General features: G+C 30.0%; 1 pseudogene; it reads left to right on the top strand.

Moving 5' to 3' along the window:
- Positions 1-5,136, top strand: part of LOC107863598 — a 41,650-nt pseudogene extending 36,514 nt beyond the window's left edge.
- Positions 5,137-24,384: the final 19,248 nt, after the last annotated feature.

Below are 24,384 nucleotides of genomic sequence, written 5' to 3'. Positions count from 1 at the left end.
TTCATTTATGACTCCACTGAATCGGACAACTTGTCCCCAATTTCTTTTCCAAACATGTCCACAATTGCAAAAGGAACATATTCAAGTTTGTTGCGGGAATCCAACACAGATGAAATAAAGATCATTTTATTTATTTTCTCTGGAGTACCCCAATACTTTTTGAACTTTTCCCTCATATTTGCTGTCATTTTTTTCAAATTAGAATCTTCATTTTCTATCATCTCTTTCAAAATTAGATCAAACTCAGCAATTTCCACAAAGTGTACATTGGTAGTAATATATTTGAACCAGAAACTTTCAAAGTAAGATCATTAAAAGTTTTCAAAAATTTTACCATTGTCCTCACATTTTCTCAGTCCTCACTTACAAAGGCGCCTGCTTTAGGTCTATCTTTACAAGGAGAGGTATGGAGATAATCCAAGAAACCATTATCATAGAAATTATATCTTTCAAATGCAAGCTCAAAATGTTGTGCGGTTTCAAGTATTAAGTATGTAAAGTTCCATCGAGTAGGAACATCTAAACATAAAGATTTCTTGCAAGTTATCAATTGAGATTCACAACATTCTTTGAACTTTTTAACTCTCGCAAAAGATTGTTTAACATACTTCACAGTTTGTCTCACTCGCTTAACAGACTTATCAATTTCCTTCAGCCCATCTTGCACAATAAGATTAAGAATATGTACCATACACCTCACATGAAGATGTTGACCCTTCATTATATTAGTTCCCCAATTACTTAATTGTTTGGACATTTCTATCAATGTAACATCGTTGGAACTAGCATTATCAACTGTAATACTAAAAGCAGTATCCAAACCCCATTCAAGCAAACAATTAGTAACGGAAGCAGCCATATCAACACCTTTATGACTAGAAATTGGACAAAAATTTATCACTCTTTTATGCAATTTCCAATTTGTATCTATAAAGTGAGCTGTTGACACATGTAGTTAATCTTTTATATAGACGTCCAATTATCTGTCATAAGACAAATTTTTGGACGTACTTCTTTGAAAACCCTTCTCAAAACTTGTTTCTCTTTATTGTAGAACTAATAACAATCTCTTGTCAAGGTTCTACGAGAAGGAATATGAAACTGTGGGGCTGTGACTCTCATGAAATTTCTAAAGCCTTCTTTTTCAATAAAACTAAATGGCAACTCATCAACAATTATCATTTAAGCTAAAGCTTTCCTACTTCGTCCTTGATCAAATATCCAAGTACCCAATGCCCCTCCTTTTTCATTCCTAGAAGATGGTAGAAAAGCTAATTTTGTTTGATTGTCTTTCTCTTTCACACCAACATTAGGGCGGTAAGGACATAATTTTAGCATGTAATTATTCATCGACGAAGTACCACTAGCACTTGAAGCAACATCATAAATTTTTCCACAATACTTACATTGTGCTTTTTTAGCTCTGGTTTTTCCATCAATAATCTTGTTAAGTCACTGTCAACATCTTGCCCTCGGTTCCATGACCTTTCTTTTTTTCGATAGTTCAGCTTCAACCGTAGTTTCAACTTCATTTGGAGATGAAGCTAAAATATTTTCATTTGATGCTCCCTGTTTACTTTTCCTACTTCCAATCTGTGAAATGAAATAATTTATTTATTAGTTCTCAACCTTTAACCTTAAACTATCAAGTTAAATAAAAATCATAAAAAAAATATCGGATTAGACATATTTTGAAGGCTGACTAATTGCTGGAACAAATAAATAAAAAAGTGGTCTGTCCACAGTTGTCGCCGATCGCCGCTCAACAAACAAAAACCACGATCAGTCGCCGCCTCAAACACAATCGTCGGCGCCGCTCAACAAATACGAAACACCAGTCGTGGGTCTTTATTTGCAGATCACCGATCGCAGTATTTTTGTAAAGAAATAAAGTAGATCGCCGGTGCCCGGTGGTCTATCGTCGTTGTAAAGAAAAAGCCGAAAGCGGCGTGTGTGTGAATTGTAATGAAATTTTGTGATTTAGGCGCCTTTAGAATTAGGGTTATTAAATTATGTAACTAATAATATATATATATATATATATATATATATATATATATATATTAATAATATATACTATATTATTATTTATATAATTCCGATTTTGATTTTTCGGTTTAATCGATTTTTTTTTTTAAGAAAATCGAAAATCGAACCGTAAAACTGAATTATGAAAATTGAAAATCGAAATCAATCCAAAAAATTAAAAAATCGAAACCAAAATTAAATTTTGATTCGATTTTTCAATTTTTTCGGTTTTATCCAAAATTTCCCCAGCCCTAGCTGTAATAGTAGGGAACTTGAGAATTTGTTATCTTTCCCTCCACCTTTTTTCATTTTATTATATCATACTCTCTCTTACATTGATTATATACAATAATAATTCATATTATAATGTCTAATTTATTCAAAGTGGGATAATTTATATGCCTAGTTTATTTGAAGTGGGATAATTTATATCAAACAAATATTTATATTTTTTATTTTTATTTTTTGCTTTCTATTCCATCAAATACAATCACTTAAATTAAGACCAATAAATTATAAAATTATGAATACTAGTACTCTTTTTGTCTCTTTTTAGATCCATGTTTGAGTTCATACATATCTTAAGAAACAATAAATCAAATAATAATTTTATTATATCACTCTTTAATTATAAGTTAGCCGATGTTAGGAAATCAATAGTTTTAATAGAATATAAATATAAAATGGTAAATTATCTATTCTTTTTCAAATTGTACACATAAAAATAAATATTTATTTTTAGTATAATGTAAAAGTGGACGGAGGGGTTATTCTTTTCTAAGATGTCTTCAGTATGACTAGATAGTTGATTTGTCCGTGCGTTCCCAAGGAGACCATATACAGATACATCGTGCATTCTTATTGAAGATCAAAAAATTTTCTGATCTTGTCTTTTAAAGTGAAAGTCGAGTAGGCCAAAGTTCCTAGTTGGTGGTGACAAATAGATGCGATTGAATCATCCTCTGATTTTGCCACTCTTCATCGCTAAAAGTTCATCTATTTTTATTCGTTGGGTTGTTCCTGTTGAAGATATCAGAGTGAACTTTTTTAATTTGGCGTCGTTAGAAACTTAGATTTTAGTATATATAAACACATCCCTCGCGTGCCACTGTTTTGTTATTAGAGTAACTACTTACTCTTACATTAAATCGCATCAAATCTGGTCCAAGAAATTCAATAAAAGTGAACATGTATATTAATTAACTATAATCACATAATAAAAATATATATACAAACACATATTATATATCTTAAATCCTCTTTTCTACTTTGTCTATAATTCTCTCTTGTTATTATCACTAAGTATCAATTTTTCATTAACGAAACGTCGACAGGTTGGGCACTGATATTCCAGCTACCACAGGTGCAAGTTTTGGTGAGAATCCTCTCTTTATCTTATTGTTTGTTTCTGTCTTTCCATATCTTTGATTTAATTTTTCTCGACTTCTTTATATTCAAATTTAAGTCACACTTCCGATTATTAACTGCTTGCTAATTTTATGTCCTCCTTCGTTTCTTATTTTATTTCTTCCCCTTAAAGTAACCCAAATATTATCACTATTGCTTTATTGACTGAAACATTAAAAAAAATAGAATAATAATAGTAATCATAACAACAATAATATTACTTTTATCTCTTATTAATTGTCTGCTCTCTTCTTTATATGCTCCTTAAAAAAAACAAATACGAAGAATATTTTTATCAGTTTACCCTTTTAACTCTTTTTAATACACTATATAAATGTGTCATATTAAGAATATTAATGCACTCTTCTGACTAAATAAAAAAATATTAATAGTAGAGAAACTGTATAAAATTATGGAGGTGATCAAAACTGCTTTACACTTTCCAAATGAGTTAATTTTAAGAGTAAAATGAAATGATTTTAAATAATTGCATCTTGAGTTTGTAATTGACAAGTAATTTGAAATGTATATGTTAAGTATTGTGGACAAGTAATATGAGAAGGATGAAGCAATTAATAACAAGGTATTCACTATTCATATTTCTGGGTAGTGTTGCGTTCTATGATATTTTTCACATACTTGTAATAAAACCAAGGAAATAAAATGAAATGAAATCTATTGTCAAAGTGATTGAGGTGCCTAGGCTTTCCTAAAAGATATGCTAACGATTAATATCCTTTTCACCCACACGAGCACGATTACGCTGGAATTCTTATGCAGATCTGCAATGTGTTACTACTAATTTCTTAAATTTTTGTTTGTTCACTTTTATATTTAAAAAATTTCGAGCATCAACCTAAATATCCATCCAATCAACTGATTAAATTATAAATAACAGACAAATATATAATATATGTATAATTTATACTCTATATAATGTGTGTGAATCTATATCATAGGTGAATAATCTACATATATTGACTAGAAAAGTTAAACAGTAACACATGTCATATCATTTTTTCCCTCTGTTCTGCTGAAATTCATATAGAATTAGCTGAATCATGTCATATAGAGCCCCTTTAGTTTGCTAGGTGAAATAAGCCGATTAATATTCGACGTTTAAAACTCTGTATTGGTATACATTGTTTGGCTGCTTTTTATAATATTATCTTCTACATATGATATCCACTTAAATTGTGCTAGAGTCTATATGTTAGTTTTATACGGGATAGGATGCAAATAACAACACATACATTGATAATAAATGGATTGAATGAAAAAAATACAGCAAAACTTTCATCATACTCTTCAGATTAATATCTTCTTTTCCTTGAAAAATATTCGATGTCTGCTTAACTGTTCTAGGAATTGAATAATGGCCAACGTTCTAATAAACTTTAAGCGGCATGTATGAAACATGGTACTAGAAATATTAGTGCATGAAATTGAGGAGTTTGGTGTGTTTGTAGGGCAAGAAATAGTGAGCTATGAAAGTCCAAGACCATCAATAGGAACCATCGCTTTGCATTCGTATTGTTTAGACAGTTGGGTCTATAGACAGTGTATGCTCCAGGATGGCGTCAGAACTTAAATACAAGAGATTTTGCAGAACTCTATAATCTTGGCTTACCAGTTGCTGCTGTCTATTTTAACTGCCTAAGAGAGAGTGGCAGCGGTGGACGTAGAAGGTTTGCTGATTGACAACTTATTCCTTTTCATTTTTTAACTACCAATACATATGCTGGCAAAAATATACTCTAGTAGTTATTACAAAGCATGTATACAACAAAATGACACATTAGCTGATAACCAACAATGCCATCCATCTGTACTTTTTAAGACTCCAAAATAAAAGATTACCTTATATAATAACCGGGACATATAGGGTCCTCAATACATTAGTGCTATATAGAAGTGTGATGAAACACACGACACATGAATTCTTCTTCACTTGCTTTTTTAGCTGATTCAATCTTAATTTTATTAAGTAGATATTCGATCATGAAAAATTTCTCACTTTTTCTCGAAAAATTATTTCACTTTAGTAAAAAAAGTGTAAATAATAGTGTTTGAGCATAAGCATTATTTCACTTTATTGAAAATTATTTTTGGAAAACTTATTTTCACTTTATTCACTCATATTTCTCTCACAAAATTTCAAAAACAACTCCAATTTATATTTATGGCCAAACACAACACCAACTCCAACTTCAACTCAGACTTCAATTCCAGAAAATTATTATTTTCATGGTCAAACGAGGCCTATATATAACCACTAATTAATTATTATAAGTCATCAAAATATTAAAAAATTAATAATATTTAATAAAAAGTAAAATAGATGTATAATGATAAATTAACTCTGGATGTTTTAAGTTAACTTGACGTATTATATGAAGCCCACTTATTTTTTTTTTTGGTCGAAATGAACAAATTTTATTGCCTTCAAATTTTCTGTGTTACATGTTCTCATTTTTTTTTACATCTCGCCATATAATTTCCCTATCCAGTTTCTATCTTTACAAGTTATCCTATTATGGACAAATTCGATACTACGATATTTACAAACTTCCTTTATTTGTTTAGCCAATTAATTTTTTTCACAAGTATTTTTTATAGTAATTTTGTTATATCACTTTTAATTAGTTGTTATAAGTCATTTAAGACATGTCTATTAAAAGTAATATAAATAACAATAATTAAAAATTAAATTATTTTAAAAATAGAATTGACTATCAATACCACAAAAGTTTGGACAAGGAAAGTAATATATATTATTTGAAAATTACATAAAAGGTATCATAAATCAATAGTTAACAATTTAAATATCTAAAATATTTAATCTGTTATGTATTTCAAATAAATACATAAAAATACTATAAATCACAATAATTAACGACTTAAAAGTTTAAAGATCAACATGCTTGCTTTTACACAACTTCATTGGTTCTTTTCCTTGTCAAAGTTTCGACATGCCTGCTTGTGTTACCTGCTTCAACTATGATTTTATTATATTATCTCTAATTAATTATTATAAGTTATTAATTTATTAAAAAATTAATAAGTTTTAATTTAAAAAGTAAAATAGACATTTTGACATGTTTGTTTCAGTTGCTTCAACCGTAATTTTACTAAATTATCACCCCTAATTAATTATTATAAGTCCTCTAAATATTAAATAATTAATAATATTTAATAAAAAAGGTAGAATAGATATAAAATGATAAATTAACTCTTGATGCTTAAAATTAACTTGACGTCTTATATGAGGCCTCCTTAAATTTTTTTCACAAGTATGTTTATTATAATTTTGCTATATCACTTCTAATTAGTTGTTATAAGTCATTTAAGACATGTCTCATCGCTGGTTTAATCATGATTTTACTATATCACTCTTAATTAATTATTATGGCCATCTAAGTATTGTGCCACTTAAATTGGGATAGAAGAAAAAGTATTATAAATCACAATATTAAAAGCTTAAATTATTTTAAAAATCTAATTGACTATCAATGCCACACAAGTTTGGACAAGGATAAATATATAGAAGTGTAAAGAAGCAGGCAACACTTCATTTACATGCTTACTTCTTCACCCGCTTTAGCTGTTTCAACCGTGGTTTTACTATATCACCCCCAATTAATTATTATAAGTCATATACATATTAAAAAATTAATAATATTTAATAAAAAAAGTAATAGACATTTATGATATGTCTGCTTCATCTGCCTCAACCGTAATTTTACTATATCAACCGTACTTAATTATTATAAGAAATCTACGTATTAGAAAATTAATACTATTTAGTCAAAAACTAAACTAGACTTTTATGACATGTCTGCTTCATCTATTTCAATCATAATTTTATTATATCACTTCTAATTAATTATTATAAGTTATCTAAGTATTAAAAAATTAATACTATGGCCATCTAAGCATTGAGCCACTTAAATTGGAATAGAAGAAAAAAATATTATAAATCACAATAATTAAAAACTTAAATTATTTTAAAAATATAATCGACTTTCAATGTCACAAAAGTTTAGATAAAGAGAGGAACATAAAAAGTATTATAAATTACATATTTAACAACTTAAAATATTTAAAAATATATTAAAAATATAAATAATTATCTAAATTCTATTTATGTCATATGAATTGAGATAAAAATAAACATATATTGGCATGGGCACATCGATATATATATATGTAAGTGAAAGTTGTTTGTACTACGACGGGTACTTAATGTAATAAGACCAACAATGAAGATAAATATATCTCTCTTATCCACATGTTATTGGTGTATATTGATATTATTACACGTGTGTGTATATATATATATATATTACAGTTATATGTAAGTAAAAGTTATTTATACTACGACGGGTACTTAATGTAAATAAGACCAACATTGAGGATAAATATATAACTCTCTTATCCACGTGTTATTGGCGTATATTGGTGTTATTACACGTGTGTATGCATGTATCATTTTTTTAATTTTTGTACACGTATTTCAATGTTTTTTACTTCACAAATCTTTTTTATGCATTGTCTTTTCTACTTCACAAGTCTTTCTTTTTCTTTCATTTTTATAGATACCAGCTAAAGTTATATTTTTTTTTTTATAAAAAACATCACTGAAAAAAAATTTCTTCTCCGATTAATCTTCATAAAAGCTGTACTAATGTTTGTGTGATAGTTGCACTAAAGTTCGTGTGATTCTTGGTTCTATGAAAGTTATCTGGGTCAATTGCTTTGGTCCTTTTTTTCTTGTTTATCTGTGAGCTTTTCTTCTTCCAATTTGTTTATTCTTGATTAGTTTTATTTGTCACTTTCTATTTTTATTGTATTTTTCTTGATTTTTACTTCTTTGTTGTGATTATGTGTGTATTTGTATTTTAAGTTGGCTATAATTTTTTTTGATTTTGAGTTTTTTATTGTGATTATGTGTGTATTTGTATTTTAATTTGGGTATAATTAATGGAGTTGCTTTTTTTTTTTTTAAACTAATTTTGACTGAGTTTTTTTCTTTTGTTGCATGTCTTATAGACAGAATAAACAGAAAGTGTTCTTTTTTCCTATTTTCTTTCCTATTTTCTTTTTTGTAGCAATTGCCACTTGGATTAACTTTCCTTTTCATTAGGTTTTGATTTTGCATGTATTGTCGTTTTAACAATTTCTTTTTTTTTTGGCCTAATTTTACTTTGGTGTCAACTACATTGCTTGCATTTGAAAAAAATATTTAATACATTTAGGTGCTAGGTTATTGAGGTGTTACCTGTGATATTATTTGATTAAAATATAATGGACTCAGTTTTTGATTTTGCATGTATTGTGGTTATAATAATTTCTCTTTTTTGGTCTAATTTTGCTGTCTCATTCACTTTCTGATCTACGTCTGCTCAAGTAGAGAAATTTTTATGCCTTTTGTGTTTCGTTACGTGTTTTTGATTGGTATAGTTGCTGTAACATTGAACTGTAGCATCAATCAGCTTTTATTAACTTTATCTATATCATGGTTTTCGTTCGAAATTGTTAAAATTATGGGCATTTTGTGTGGAGTGTATAGTGTAAAGATACCTAGGCAGCTTATGGAATTAATTTGCTTATTGTTTTCATGGTTAAGCTCTTGTAGTTTGCCATATATCGAGTGATACTTGGGCGCTCTAACACTATTAAGTATTTCAGGTGCTTTGGTTGTGTGATTTGTAATCCTTCAAGTGTGTATTTCTGTTGAATGAACCATTATGTAGTCAATCATATACCTTTTGTGTGAAAACTATTTGGTTGAATTATCAAACTAAACTTTGATTACTTTTAATCTACGACTCTGACTATCATATATTTACCTTTTTGAGAACACTAAGCATGTGCAGTCATTGTTTTGACTATGGATTATTAAACACCATATACACCCAAGACGGAGAAGAACTAACAACTATGGAAAAATTACATAAGATATTCACCACCTACAAAAGGATAACAAAAGGAAATCTATTTTACATAAAGTATTATACTGCACCAGCAGAGATATTATACGACGAAATAAAATCAGTTATACAAATTGTAAAAATAGGACTAACCAGAGATATGATCATACCAAAAGATATTACGCAGCAACAGGAGATACCCAGAATTGAGATACTCGATTTTTATGCAAATAAACGACTCATTGGATTATCTATGATTATCCAAGAATTAGCAAATAATTATACTAATGGAAACCTAATGGAAACCCAATATGGAGCTATTATTCGAGAGACCATCAAATGATTTATTCAAATTCAAAAGAGCTACGACAAACAGATATGAAAGATGTTAGGCAATGGATAATGACATTATTTAACCCAGAAAAACAATCTACCGCAAGAGCAATTAAAAAAGGATTTATTTCAGATGAATTACTGACAAGATATTGTAAAATAATTGGACACAAATATCCAGATCATCAATGTTCAAGATGTAATGGAGAAGATAACATTATTTCAGAAGTGCACCTAGAATAAAAATCAAGAAGATGAACATGCCAGCTGGAAAGATAAGATAAGAAGCAACAGATACGACAACGAGAAGACACCAATGGAAGAAGACAAGATATTAAATTATTTACGTAAAATTGTTAGAATTGTAAGTTTTTATTGTATAGACTTTTCTTAGCCTCCTAGCCTTTTTTAAAGGCTATGGCACTAAATTTTTATTGTACAGACTTTTCTTTTTTAGACTCCTAGTCTTTTTGACTTTTCAAAAGGCTATGACACTTAGGATTCTAATCTTAGAATTTTTTAAACGTGTAAAGACTCATGCAAGGACTTTGTAAAGATTTTTCATTCTATAAATGAAAGAAACCGAAGGCATTGCAAGGCAAGTCTTCATGTGTTGAAGCAATACTCTCTCCAGTCCACAATAAATATTTTGCTCAGTTAATTAAAAAACAGTCATACTTCAATGGAAAAAGCTATGGAGGAACAAACTTCAGAAACATCAAAACTACCCGAACAGGTATATTTATTTATGATTATGAATAGCTAAATTCATAGTTCCCAACAATCATGATATGATAAAATAAATTCATATTAGTTACTTTATAGTAGAATTATTCGAAGAATAATATGTTAAAGAAGTTTATTAACAAAGTGGAAACGGAGCAAAATTTCTAAGAACTATGCCATCGTAAAGGTGAAACCAATGAGGCAAGAAGCCGTGGCGGGGAGTAACCAGAGTAGAGGTGCTGTTTAAGGGAAAAAGTATCCAAATTACCATGCTAATAGTGTTTGAAGAACATATTATTTAAGAATAATCTAGTATATAGTAATCTAAGATGACCATATTTTGTTATGTACATGGTTGAAGGAAATATTTTGAAAAAAGCAATTTTATGAAAATGAATAATTATTTATCTGATGTGATGGTAGATAAATTTAAAATACTTATTTTGTATGCACTTAAAGATATAAAAGTAGTAGATATAAGAAAAATCATATTAGAAAAAGCATTTGGTAAATATTACATAACTAGAGTAAATTATATATCATACCTACCTAACTACTCTTACAAATACTTACCATGATAAATTACATAAAAAAATTTAGAAAAAGATAAATACTTACCATGATAAATTACATAAAAATTTTTAGAAAAAGATATGAGAAACATACAGTTACTAGAAAAACAGATGAAAATAAATATAGACAAATACATAGAAAATAAAGATATAAAATATATAGAATTTCTTAATAAAAATATGCAAGAACTATTAAGGCTAAAACAAATAATTACAAAATATTATAATAAAATCAATTTTAAAAGATAGATCATCTAGATTATCTTAAAGTTTTAATCTTATATATACTTAAAGATATAGAAATTATAGACATTAAGAAAATAATATTAGAAAAAGTAATAGACTATGAAATTGAAACCATAAATTGGATAGAACAGTTATACCAAGAAATTTACCCAGAAGGATATTATTCAGATTAAGAAATGTTAGAATATATTAGAAAAACTAGAGAAAATCAAGATAATCTAAACAAAGAAATTAATTATAGAAACCGAATTAGAAAATAATGAAAAATCTAAAAGAAAAATTAATATGGATAGAAGAAACCTTAGAAAATTTAGAAAAAAGTACATGTGATAGTTTATATAATTTAAAAAACTCACTACAAGAAGAACAACACAAGATAATAAATAACATTGAAAATCTAGAATTAGATATACATTACAGTACAGTTAGGATAAATTATTATACAGAAATTTATAACTCTGCAATTACTACAGGATAAAATAATAAACAAAACAAATTAATGAATACATCTTACGAAAAGAATAAATCATTAAAAAATATTGAAACAAAATTTAAGAAATATCCACGCACAAAGAAAAATAGATTCATTATATATATACTAAATCTATTTTATAAGTTAGTTATCCGCCTATATCCGCACCCCCTGCAAATGGTATCAGAGCCCAGTAATTTAAAAAGTACAGCAGTGAGATATATGTTAGATATGTTAGAATTTATCTATGTTTATTGAATTAATCATGAGAAGACCATTTAAAAATAGAGAAGCTTTTAGAAAAATTAAAGAATCTTTAATTAGTAATTATTCAGAATATATAAGTCTAAATAAAACAAGAGAAAACCCACAAAGATTAGCCTCCCTAATTACATTAATATCTAGTATTGAAGCAAAATTAATAATCCATTTAAAATCTAGAAGAATGAGACACATACCACCTAATTATGATAAAATTAGATTTAGATATCCACCAAGATATTATAAATAAGGTTTAAATGAATAAAGTGCAGAAATACAAAGAACTAAAACAAATTATTTCTGAAAAACGTAAAGAATTAAAAATAAGAATAGAAAGACTACATTATAATATATTTGCCGGAGTTAGTGAAAATTTAATAAATACACAAAAAGATGAAATATCAAAATTAGAATCACAAATAGACAGTTTAGAATATATATATCAACATGAACTATTCACAATAAAATGAACAAAGAAGAATTTATAATAGATGAAAAATATATGAAAATCATGAAGGATTAAAAATAAAGATAGTATTTTCTAATCTAGGAAGAAGATATAAGAAAATAGGTGAACATTTATATCTAATGTTAGAAAAAGAAGAATTAAAATTAGAAGATAAATTGACAGCAATGGTAAGAATAGAAAGAGAAAATGAAGAAATAGATAGGAAAAAGGAAATAGAAAAAATAAAACAACAAACTACATAAGAAATACGAAAAATAGAAGAAACTAAAAATAGTAGGATTGCTGAATTAGAAAAAGAACTACAAATGTTAAAAAATCTGTATGAACAAAGATAAAAGGAAAAAGAAGAAAAAGATAGAGAACAAAAATTACTGAACGAAATAAATCAATTTAAGGAAAAATTGGAAATAAAAAACAAAGAATTAGAAATAAATAATATAGACGTTGAAGAGACAGATAATTATGATTCAGAAGATAGTGAAACATATACAGAAATATTAACAAATACAAAAAATTTAGAAATCAATGAAAAACAAAAAGTAATTAATGAGGAAAACTTAGAAAGTACCAACACAGAAATAAATACTCTTGATAAAAAAGAAGATGAAAATATAATACCTAAAACAACAGAAATAAGAAAACCTATATATTATAAGTAAGTTTAAAAAATATAATGAATATGACAAATGGACACCAAAACAAATAGTTAATAAAAATTATAACTTTTTAGACCTAGACTGTGTAATAGATACAGAAAAAACAATACAATTATGGATAGGATATATGACAAAACAATTATTAGATAATAATATAAACATAACAGATGCACCAGAATATATAGAAAGAACACTAATAGGATCAGTAAAACTATGGTTTTCAAATTTAACTGAAAATAGCAAGAAAGTATTAAGAACTAATAAACCTATAGAAGGAATATCATCAACAACAACTAAACTAACACCTATAGAATTATTAAAAAAATATGAAACAGCTATAAAAGATGAATTTGGTAGTACGACAACAATAGAAGAAAAACAAGATGAAGAAAAAGATACAAATAGGAATTTAATGTTAAAATTAGCAATATGTAATATGTGTTACATAGATGAATATACTTGCGCATTTAAAGAATATTATTATAAAGGAGCATATAGTATAGAAGAAAGTAAAGAGATAAGAAAATTATATTTTAATAAATTACTCGAGCCATTTAGTTCAAAGATAATAAAAAGTTGAGAAGAAGCAAAAATAGTAAATACGTTAGGAGCAAGAATAAAATTTTTACAACAATGGTATAGAAACTTATGTGAAAAATATAGAGAAGAATTAAAAATGGAAAAAACATTAATAAGAAATTTAGCATGTTGCAAAAATAAAATAGCACCCCAATTTGGATGTGAAGAAAGATATTATAAGAAAAGAAAAAGACATAAGAAATATAAGAAATCAAAATATAAATATAAGAAACCAAGAAAAAGATATTATGTAAAAAATTATAAATACAAAAGACCATATAGAAAGAAGAAATCTATAAAAGAATGTAGTTGTTATAATTGTGGAAAGTTAGGCCATTTAGCTAGAGATTGTAAATTACCTAAAAATTCAAAAAATAAATAAATATCAGAAATAAAAATAGATAATATAGAATATATGAAGATAGATTATATAGATTATGAATTAGAAAGTGAGGATAGTATATATGAAATTTCAGAAAACGAAACAGATAATGAAGTAGATAGTGAAATAGATGAATCAAATGACTGAAGAAGATATAAAAATAATAACAAAGGAAGAATATTTAAATGATGAAGGAACGGAACAAAAAATAATATTTGACAGTAACATATTTGATGAAATAAAAGGAAAAGAATTAGATTTAAGTGTAGAAAAAATATTTAAAATACCAACAATAAAAAATATGTTTACTAGGAAAAAAAACGAATATTATGTAGTATGCTAAAAAGAACATGTAATAGACTGTAGATATGCAAAAGGCAAAGCTAGTATACCACTAGTAATAAAAACAATAATTAATAAAAAGATAAACGATACAAAGAGTAGAGGATACCCAATAAAATATGTACACCTTGGAGGTACAGAGATATTAATAAAAACATGTTTTAGAGAAGGAATAGATACACCAATAGAATTATATTTAGCAGATAATAGAATTATAAAACCTATAGAAAAAAACATAATAACTGCCGTAAAAGGAAATCTAATATACCAAAAATTTAAATTTATAATAAGTGCAAATTATTCAGTAGCGGTAACAGATAAAAATATAGATAAATCACTCGTATTATATTGGAAAATATCAGGAATAGAATTAATCCAGGAAGTAAAATATTTACAGTAAAATGCATATACAACAAATCCTCATCTGTAGAAATGGATGAAAGAATTGAACAGTTACACTTGAGGTTAATTTCATTGTCGTTGCCATTATTCTTTATTGATACTCACAATTCTCTTATCTCTAGCTTTTCATTTTCATCGTTATTTTTGGGTCTTTGCTAGATGTTTTTGAATAAAGTAAACATAACTACACTGGTTTGAACTGAAGTAGGTACAAGAACCACTACCTTACTACCATTTTCATGAGAATAATTAAGTTCATTTGTTATTTGGGATTCATCAGTTAATACTAAAGTTGTTCTATCACCTTCATCAGAAACATTAGCTTTGCATAGGTCTTTCTTCACTTTTTCCTTTTGTACAAATTCTTCAGTTGATTTGTTGCTATCCTTAATTTCAGGAATATCTCATTACACTGCGTACTGTGAAGCTCAATACTCAGATTCTTATCGTTAAACCTTAATTGTTACCACTTGATCATTCTTGTGTTGTACAAGATCTACCACTGCACCACTCACCTAGGATTCTCTAACATGTGTATATTATTAATATATTTTTTTCTTTTTCCCAGTTGATGCACGGATGCAACTTTGCTACCAACTACAACTGCATGAATTCACATTTTTTGCTTTGACACTTTTTAGCAAAAAATGTTATATCAATGTAATATTTTTAGAATATCGTTGTATCATGTAACTACAACATGACAGGACTTACTGATACTACTTTCTTTATTATTAAAAACCCGCCCGTGCATCACACGAGCATAGGCCATCTAGTATATATATATATATATAGGTTTTTTTTTTTTTTTTTTTTTTTAAGTTTATATTTCATACGTCAGTAATTTTGTCTTTCGTGGATATCGTCATTGCTTACGTATTTATAATGCTTATATATATATATATGAAAGTTAAAACACTACTTCGTCATTTGCACACTATTGATATATACTTAATTAGTAGTATATATTTATTTTTCTTCTCCAACAAATTTGTAAATGCAAATTCTTTTACATGTATGCAATTACTATTAAACACGATATTATTGTATTTTTAGTTTTATACAGGGCCAGCCGCCAACCAGAGTGAGATCTCTAAGGGGTGGGGAATGTTAGCAGCTTAGTTGGTTGGCTACCTAAATTTTCACCTTATTGGTGAGGGTTCGATTCTCCATATTGTAATCCCCTCCCTTAACCCTAGTTATTTTTAAAAAAGGTCACTAATAAGTCATTTGATAGAGTGTATAAGAAGAGATTAAATAGTATGCACTGCCAATGAACACAAAAATTACAAGGTCAGCTTATTTTTAGTGTGATATTAAGTATTATCATAAATATTATTGATGTTCAAATAAGAATAAAGAAAAGTGTGTGACAAGGTAACTTAGACTCTCAATTAATTCAATAGAGTTTGCTTAGGATCCGCTTACTAAAAATACAGAAATCTCTTTCACCGAGCTACTTCATAACTGTTCTACTTCATCTTACGCTTCAACACCCTTGATTCTTGAAGGAACTAGCATTCACCATTGAAGCAATTAAAGACAACCACCAGCCAAAAAAATATGTGGCAAATTTTTACTCATTATCTTTTTCTTTTTCAGAATCTGAACGTGTATATAATAGAAGGTTTACTCATAACTTAAGACATAGCTTTTAAAGTCTTTTTCACAATATGAAATGGAGTTGTGTTTCAATTTAGAAGAATTTTATGTCTAGCTTCCTTTCCTAAAAAAAGATTGCTTTTCTTTTTTCTTTGTTGCTACTAGAAAAAACGATTTTTTCATAATTTGAGTAGCTATCCCTTGGTCTTTAAATTATCCATCAACCTTTAGCATTTTCTAGTGTTAATTCCTTTGGGCTGGATATCCCAAAACAAATGTATGTTTTCTCCTTGTATTCTTAATTTCCTCCTCTTTGTATATTTTGTCATTCCAATATATGTATACATGTATTAGTGGCGGTTTTAGAATTTAAAATTAGTGGGTTATATTCTTTTATATATGTACCTATGGTTATATTTTTTTTTACATACTCGTATATTTAAGCTCGTTGAGTCTACTCTAGATTTTGCCATGGTACACAACTTAGGTAGACTTCTTAGGTAGAAACTAAATAAATTGGTACCAGATTTTTTTACAGTCTTAAAATGGGTGATATGTGTTGTTTTTCGGGTACAATATGTATTTACAATATGAACTTCAATAACAAGTTCAAGAACAATAAAGAAGTTCAAACTATTTTTTGAAAAAATAGACAAACCATATGAAAGATATGAAGACAGAAAGAATAAAGTCCAACGAATTCATGATGTGTCCTCAAAAAAATTATTCTCCTCAAGTACCGAAGATTAATGAAATATATTCTCCTTGAATAAAATCATTCACTTTAGTTTTTATAGAACAAGACAGTGTTTTATTTAACTTTAAAATTTTGTGCCTTTATTTGAGGAAAAAATAAAATATTTATACCTAAAAAGTGGTGCTCCAAAAAGTAAGTAATGATTAATACAAAATTGCACTATTTTGAACCATCGCCATCCCGCCGACCCCATTTGCAGTCATAGGTAAACCTTTGCACAAAATAGTGTGTTTTAGTTGACATGCGTTACGACCTGCCCTAGCATTTGCATCCGCAGTTGGTCAAGTACGCGCACAGGTTCCATTTCCATTCTGAAATAGTGCCTTATAGGGTCGTATTACTTCTAGGTGCATTGTGACATGTGTCTGCACATGCTCAGGTGCGCCCACAAATAAATAAAATTTTTGTATTAGATTTTTGGATCAAAAAGTCATTAACTCTCAAGTTTCAAATGAATCTTATGTAAGAAGATAATCTCTAGATCGATTATTTGACAAACCCAAATCCAAATCCAATGCCAAAGCTAGAGCTGAGCTGAGCTGAGCGAGTGATGATGATGACGCCGATGATGCGAGGTTTTTCTTCTTCTTGCCTCAATATCCACATGAAGGTATGCTTCTTAATTTAAGCACAAAAATGTTTCTTTATTCCACCAATGTGAGAAAAACACTCTGTTATAAATTGAACTCACATTTTTACTTTTCCTTATATTTTTCTTTCCTCCATTTTCCATTCACTTTTATCACTTAGAACCTAACAATCTACCACGTGAATGGGAAATGACTGTTTCATTAAAAAAATATATAAACAAGTGTGTAATCTACAATAATAGACTAAATCATCTAGATAAGTAGGTTTTCCTTTGAAATTTCCCTTGTGAATTTGCATCGAATGCACTTGGTCAATTGGTTGATTTTTTGAACCATCAAACTTTTGTGTACACCTAGACAACACAAGTTACATAACTAGCCTTTTATTGTGTATGGTTCTCACAGTTTTGTTTGTTTCAGCCATGAAAACTACCTAGTTTTGTGATAGCTTAGAGAATATGCCTTTGCTATCATTCTCCTTAAAATGACTTCCACTTCACCCTTACAAAGGTGATTCCAAAATGTTTAATCCTATAGATCAAACTATTTGGCCAAATTTTTCAAACTTAGAAACCATTAAGAAAACTTTAATCCATAAGTTTTATCCCTATTTTATGAACATTGTCATTATTTTGAGAACGAGTTGAGTTAATTTACAATGCTGAATCGTTAGTCACAACTTTGTTTGATTTAATTGAACCTAGCTCTTGGGATCTCCAGTTCCCTAGGCAGATTTACTGCCATGATGACTTGCCCTAGTTTGTAAACCCATTCCTTTCGATGTTCTCTCAACTCCCTCTCTAGTTAGGCCTTTTGTAGTGGACTCAACACATTATGCCTTAACTTCACATAGTTAATTGTTATAATTCCACTAGAGACTAATTCCCTAATGGTATTATATCTCTATCTTATATGATAATGGTTTAGGCTAATAAGAAATATCTTTCAATGAAATTTTAGAGCCATTTATTTCTTCACTAGTTTTATCTAACACGATAAATCTTGATTTCATTGTAGGGTGGGAAATACATGTCTATTTGGATAATTTCCAAACGAATGCTCCTCCGCCTAGAGTAAATACATATCCACTCTTGAATTTTTCTTCATTTGACCCGGTGATCCAGTTTGCATCACTATATCCTTCAATGACCATAACATATTTGTTATAATGCAATTTGTATCTTGAATATGTTTTAGATACCCTAAAACTCTTTTCATTGCCATCCAGTAAGTTTGATTGGGATTACTCATGTACTAACTCAATTTACTAATAGCACTGTACCAACTCAATTTACTAATAGCACATAGTCTATCACATTGTGTATATTAAGATCCTCCCACACACGCAATTGTATATGGTCATGCAATTGATAGAGTAGCCCTTACAATCCAAATGTCAAGCCCATAAGGACTTGATTTAACAACAATCTAATTCTAGATTTACTACTAAGATTTACCAAGTGCAAGTGTAACCAATAATGTCTGATATTTCATAATTCAAAAGTAAACGTAAACAATTCAAAAATTATAAAGTGTTGGAGGCACTAATGGAGAGGAATCCAGGGTCAAGGTCCTTTGAACAATCCTACTATGCTATACAATTTTTTTGGTTGAGTTAATTATCTTGATTGTTGATTCATGGGGTTGATAATATGATTATGTTATTCCGAGCCTCTAATCATCTATCTAACTTAGCCCCACAACTGCATCGTTGGGCAGAGATGCTAGAAGTAAGTTAAATACATTTATATGTCTTCCCGTATATGAAACAAATAGGGATATTTAGGTATATTCCTATCCTAAATGCAAATCGTAACTCTAATTCATTTAAAGTATAGGAACCCACTCTATACATCCCACATTCTAATCTATTATTTCATCTTATGGGCTTACAATAGAAATATAAGTTTATCCTAAGGGTTGTAAATCCATAGAATAGTAATAATAAGAATTAATGAACAACCAAACATGATACAAATAACAAACCAACTCATTGAAAACTAAGTATTCATGTTCTTAGCCTCAACCTCAGAATGAGGGTGTCTAGCCACTAATGGTATTACAATGAATCATAAGAATGAATTTGCTGTGTAAAAATAAAAAGTAGACTAAAGTAAAGATAAATAACCCTAATTGCAACCTTTATCATGAATTTTCTAGTTCCAAAATTAATCCAAGGTGTTTACAACAAGAACCAAGTGTCCTATTTATAATATGAGAGAAATTGGCCGATTTTGTGCCTTGGGCATGAGACACCCATGTTTAGGCGTGTTTAGGGGGGGTAATATTAATGCACCTAAATGTGAATTCTTAATATTTACATCCATGTTACTTTTTGTCTTGGGGCGTAGCACATCCTTAGCTTAGAGGTGTAATACCCTAAAGTTTTCTAACTAAATTTTTTGTCCTAAGAATGTCAAGTGTTAGCTTCTAAATTGAATGATGTTTATTAAATGAGGAATTTTCAAGATTTTCACTTTTTTTTTTATGTGGGAAATTCAATAAGCTTTCCATTGATATAAAATTTGCCTAAATTCGATAACCGGGTAAGAAGTTATGACTATTTTAAGTTTTCGTCGTAAAACAGTGCCATATTATTTAGTGGTACGCCGCACCATAGGAGAAAATGGAAATTGTTAAATTCTAGTAGGATTCCATGATAGTGGCGCATCGTGCCAAACTTCCAGGTTGCAAATGAAGTGGCAACGTGATGGCTCCGCATTGCGCCATCCCTTAGTTTTCCAATTGTCAAATTCCAGTGACATGGCACGATAGCGCCACGTCGCGCCATGGGTCTAATTCGGGAAAATTTTATTGAAATTAAAAGACACGTCCATGGTTAAAAGGGTCAATTATCCACCCCTATTTAAGCCCTTTAACATGAGATTCAGCTATTTAGAACCCAAAATATACTAGTTTCTCTTAATTTTCTCTCAAGAACAAGCTAGGATTTCAATTGGGGATTCAGTTTCAAGAAAGTCTCTCTATTTGCTAAATCAAGAAATAAGGTATGTCATGTGTTGATTCATGGATCTCTCTCACCCACGAAGCTCAAGAATCTCTTTTCAAAATCCAAGATTTGGGTATTTATGAATGTTCATGATTCAAATTGAATTGAAATTCATGTTCATAATGTTATGTGGTTTTGATTCATGTTTTAAATTACATATTCCAATGATTGACCCTAGAATGTGATGATTTGCATAATAATAATGATAAAATCCCTTCACTTTACAAGTTGATTGATGTATCCTTAATTATTACATGTGTTGATGATTGTATAACCAAAGCATGCTCCCTACATGTTTGATTAAATGCCTATGTGAAGGAAAAATGCCATACAAGTATGATATTATGAAATCTCCATTCATGTATAATTTATGTATGTCATGTGTTTGATGAAATGTCTTAGACAATGGATTATATATTGTTGATGTTAGTCATGTATTCAAGAATATCATGCCTTGTCAGTTTCCTTCCATCGAGTCCTGGGGGTACTTGTACCCAAAAAAAAAATAGCTGTGTGCCTAGCTTTAGTGTCATGTTTTCACGATATCCTCAGTTAAGCCATGATCCATAGAACTCAGTCAGTCATGTGACTCAGGAAAACTCAGTAATACAGTAAGCTCAGTACTATTCCATCACTCAACGGAACTTAGTAATTCAGCCCAGTTTAGTTCACTAATCCATGTTCAGTGTCTATTTAGATGGGAGTAGAAATTAGCACCGAGTGAACCCAAGGATGGGAACACACACTGTCAGATGAGGGTGTGATTCTTTGAAGTCATCCTTGTATTCCAGAACTATGTAGACACCATAGGTTAAGACATCAACACTGTTAGATAAGAGTTGATGAAGTGGATAAACACTGTCAGATGAGGGCCCCACCATTCTCTTTTGGGGACACTTTTAGATGAGGGTCACTCATAGCTTGTCCTTAATAGTGGCATGGTATTGACACCCTTCCAATTGGGGTTACAGACTGGACCCCAACTCAGCTATAATGGAGTATTAGAGGCATATTGGTTAGATAACTACTTCCCACAATTTTAGTTACGGAATCAAGACTGTCAGATACAGTTATTCAGTCTCAGTAATAGAACTCAAATATTTTTATAAAATTTAGGACTGTTAGATACAGTCAACTCAGATACAATACAAAATTCAGCTAGTTCCATCAGATTTAGGATTATCAGATACAGTCACTCATGTCATCAGTTCTATTATTTATCAGAATTCAGTTATCAGTCATGTTAGTTATCAGTAAATTCATGTTATCATGATCTTAGATATAGTTACTATGTATTCATGCATGTATTCTCATGTTCATATTAGTCAGTTAGCCAGTATTATTCATGCATATGAACCCCATGCATTCAGCCTACCTTTTATTCATACCAGTACATTCAAAGTACTGATACATTTGCGCTATGGTGTCTTATACCATAGGTTCAGAAGCATGAGCTCCAGCGCATCAGTAGCATTCCAATCTCAGCAGTCAGAGTTAGCAGTGAGTCCTCATCTCATGAGGATATAATCATTTATTTATTATCTTATTAAGTAATTTATTAGTTAGAGTTAGTTAGGGACATGTCCCATCAACTGCTCATTCAGACAATTCAATCAGTTAGAGGCTTTCCAGACTATCATGTTATTTTAGTTTTTTTTTAGGTATTTTATAACCCATTCAGATGTTATATCTTTATCAGTTATGTTATAGTCTTGAACCTTATGGCCTTTCATTTCATGTTTCTGTAATCATATAGTATATTATGCAGTATACAGGTACAAATATCAGTCATGGATTAGCTTGTGGTCCTTCGAGGTCATGAGAACCATGTAGCATTCTGGGTACCAGATCTGGGGTGTTACAAACTTGGTATTAGAGCCTAAGGTTCAATAGAGTCCTGGGATGTCTGAAAGCCACATCTAGTAGTGTTTTATGCATGGGTGTGTTGCGCACCACATTTATGTGCAGGAGGCTATAAGATGTTTTAGGAACAGTTTCCCTTCTTTCGGTATTCATGTCATGCCGATGAGCATAATATCAAGTCAATCTCTTAGTCTAATCCATTTCTCCCTTTCTTTTACAGAACATGCCTCCTAAAAGAAGAAATGGGAATCTGTCAGCCCCTCAGCCCGAAGAACCTTTGGGAGAACATGTTTCTTATGCAGAGTTCAAAGCTGCATTCACTACTCTTGCTCAGTCATTTGCTGCTCAGAATAAATGACTAACCATCGTTCTGGCCAACCCAGTGGCCAATTCAGCTGTAGCCAAGATTCGGGACTTCACCCAAATGAATCCTTCATCCTTTCTTGGGTCTAAGTCAGATGAGGACCCTCAGAAATTCATTGATCAAGTTCAGAAGGTTACAGATGTTATGGGGATAACAGCTGTTGAGAGTGCATAGCTAGCTGAATATCAGTTACAGAATGTTGCTCACACTTGGTACAAATAGTGGAAGTCAAAAAGGTCAGTTGATGTAGGGCCTATAGAGTGGGAGGAGTTTGTCACCGCATTCCATAAAGTTGAGAGAAGACAAGGTATTAGAATTTATCAACCTCAGGCAGGGAAACATGACGGTGAAAGAGTATTCTCTTAAGTTTACTCAATTGTCTAGATATGCCCCTCATGTGATTACAGACAACATGGCCAAGATAAGTAAGTTTGTTTCTGGGGTGAATGATAGTGTGGTCAACGAGTGTAGGTCTGCGATGTTGAATAGTGACATGAATTTAGCCAGGCTTATTACTCATGCTCAACAGATAGAAGATCAAAAAATTAAGATGAGGAGAAGCAAAATAAGAGAGCAAAGACAGGTAGTTTCAACTTTGCTCAGCCTAAATTAGAAGGAGGAAACCTTTCTCAGTTTTGTCCTAAGCCGTCAGTTCCAGCTCCTTCGTCAGCCAGTGCTCCATCTCCTAAGCTCAAGGATGGTAATAAATATTGGGCGCTAGGCTCTAAGTCTCAGGACAGTGTTAGCAATGCCTGAACTAATCCCCTTTGTGAGAATTGTGGTAAGAACCACAAGGGTACTTGCAGAGCTGGTAGTGATGTCTGTTTTGGATATGGCAAGCCAGGCTACAGAGTCAGATATTATCCCTAGTTAGGTTATCAAGGTAAGCAGAATCGTTCCTCAGCTCAGTTCGGTCGCCTAACTCAGCTGGGTGCCACTTCCAGTGCTACTAGTGGGCAACACCCAAATAAACTCTTTGCTCTCCAATCCCAGTAAGATTAAAAAAATTCTCCTGATGTGGTTACTCGTACGTTACAGATCTTTCATGTGCATGTTTACGCTTTGCTAGATCCAGGAGCTTCTTTGTCTTTTGTTACTTCTTATATAGCAGTTGATTTTAGATTAGTCTAGAAATTCTAGCAGAGCCCTTCTCAGTCTCTACCCCAATAGGTAAAACCATCATAGCCCGGTGGGTATACATGAACTGCTCGATTATGATATTTCAAAAAGTCACTTCAGTAAATTTAGTTGAATTAGAGATGCTTGATTTTGATGTCATTCTCGACATAAATTGGCTTCATTCCTGCTATGCCATAGTCGACTACAGAAACAAAATAGTCTAGTTTCAGTTTCCAAATGAACTCATCCTAGAGTGGAAGGTAGTGTATCT

Source organism: Capsicum annuum, chromosome 3 (genome assembly GCF_002878395.1).
Source record: "Capsicum annuum cultivar UCD-10X-F1 chromosome 3, UCD10Xv1.1, whole genome shotgun sequence".
NCBI lineage: Eukaryota > Viridiplantae > Streptophyta > Magnoliopsida > Solanales > Solanaceae > Capsicum > Capsicum annuum.
This window is presented reverse-complemented; position numbering and strand designations above follow the sequence as displayed.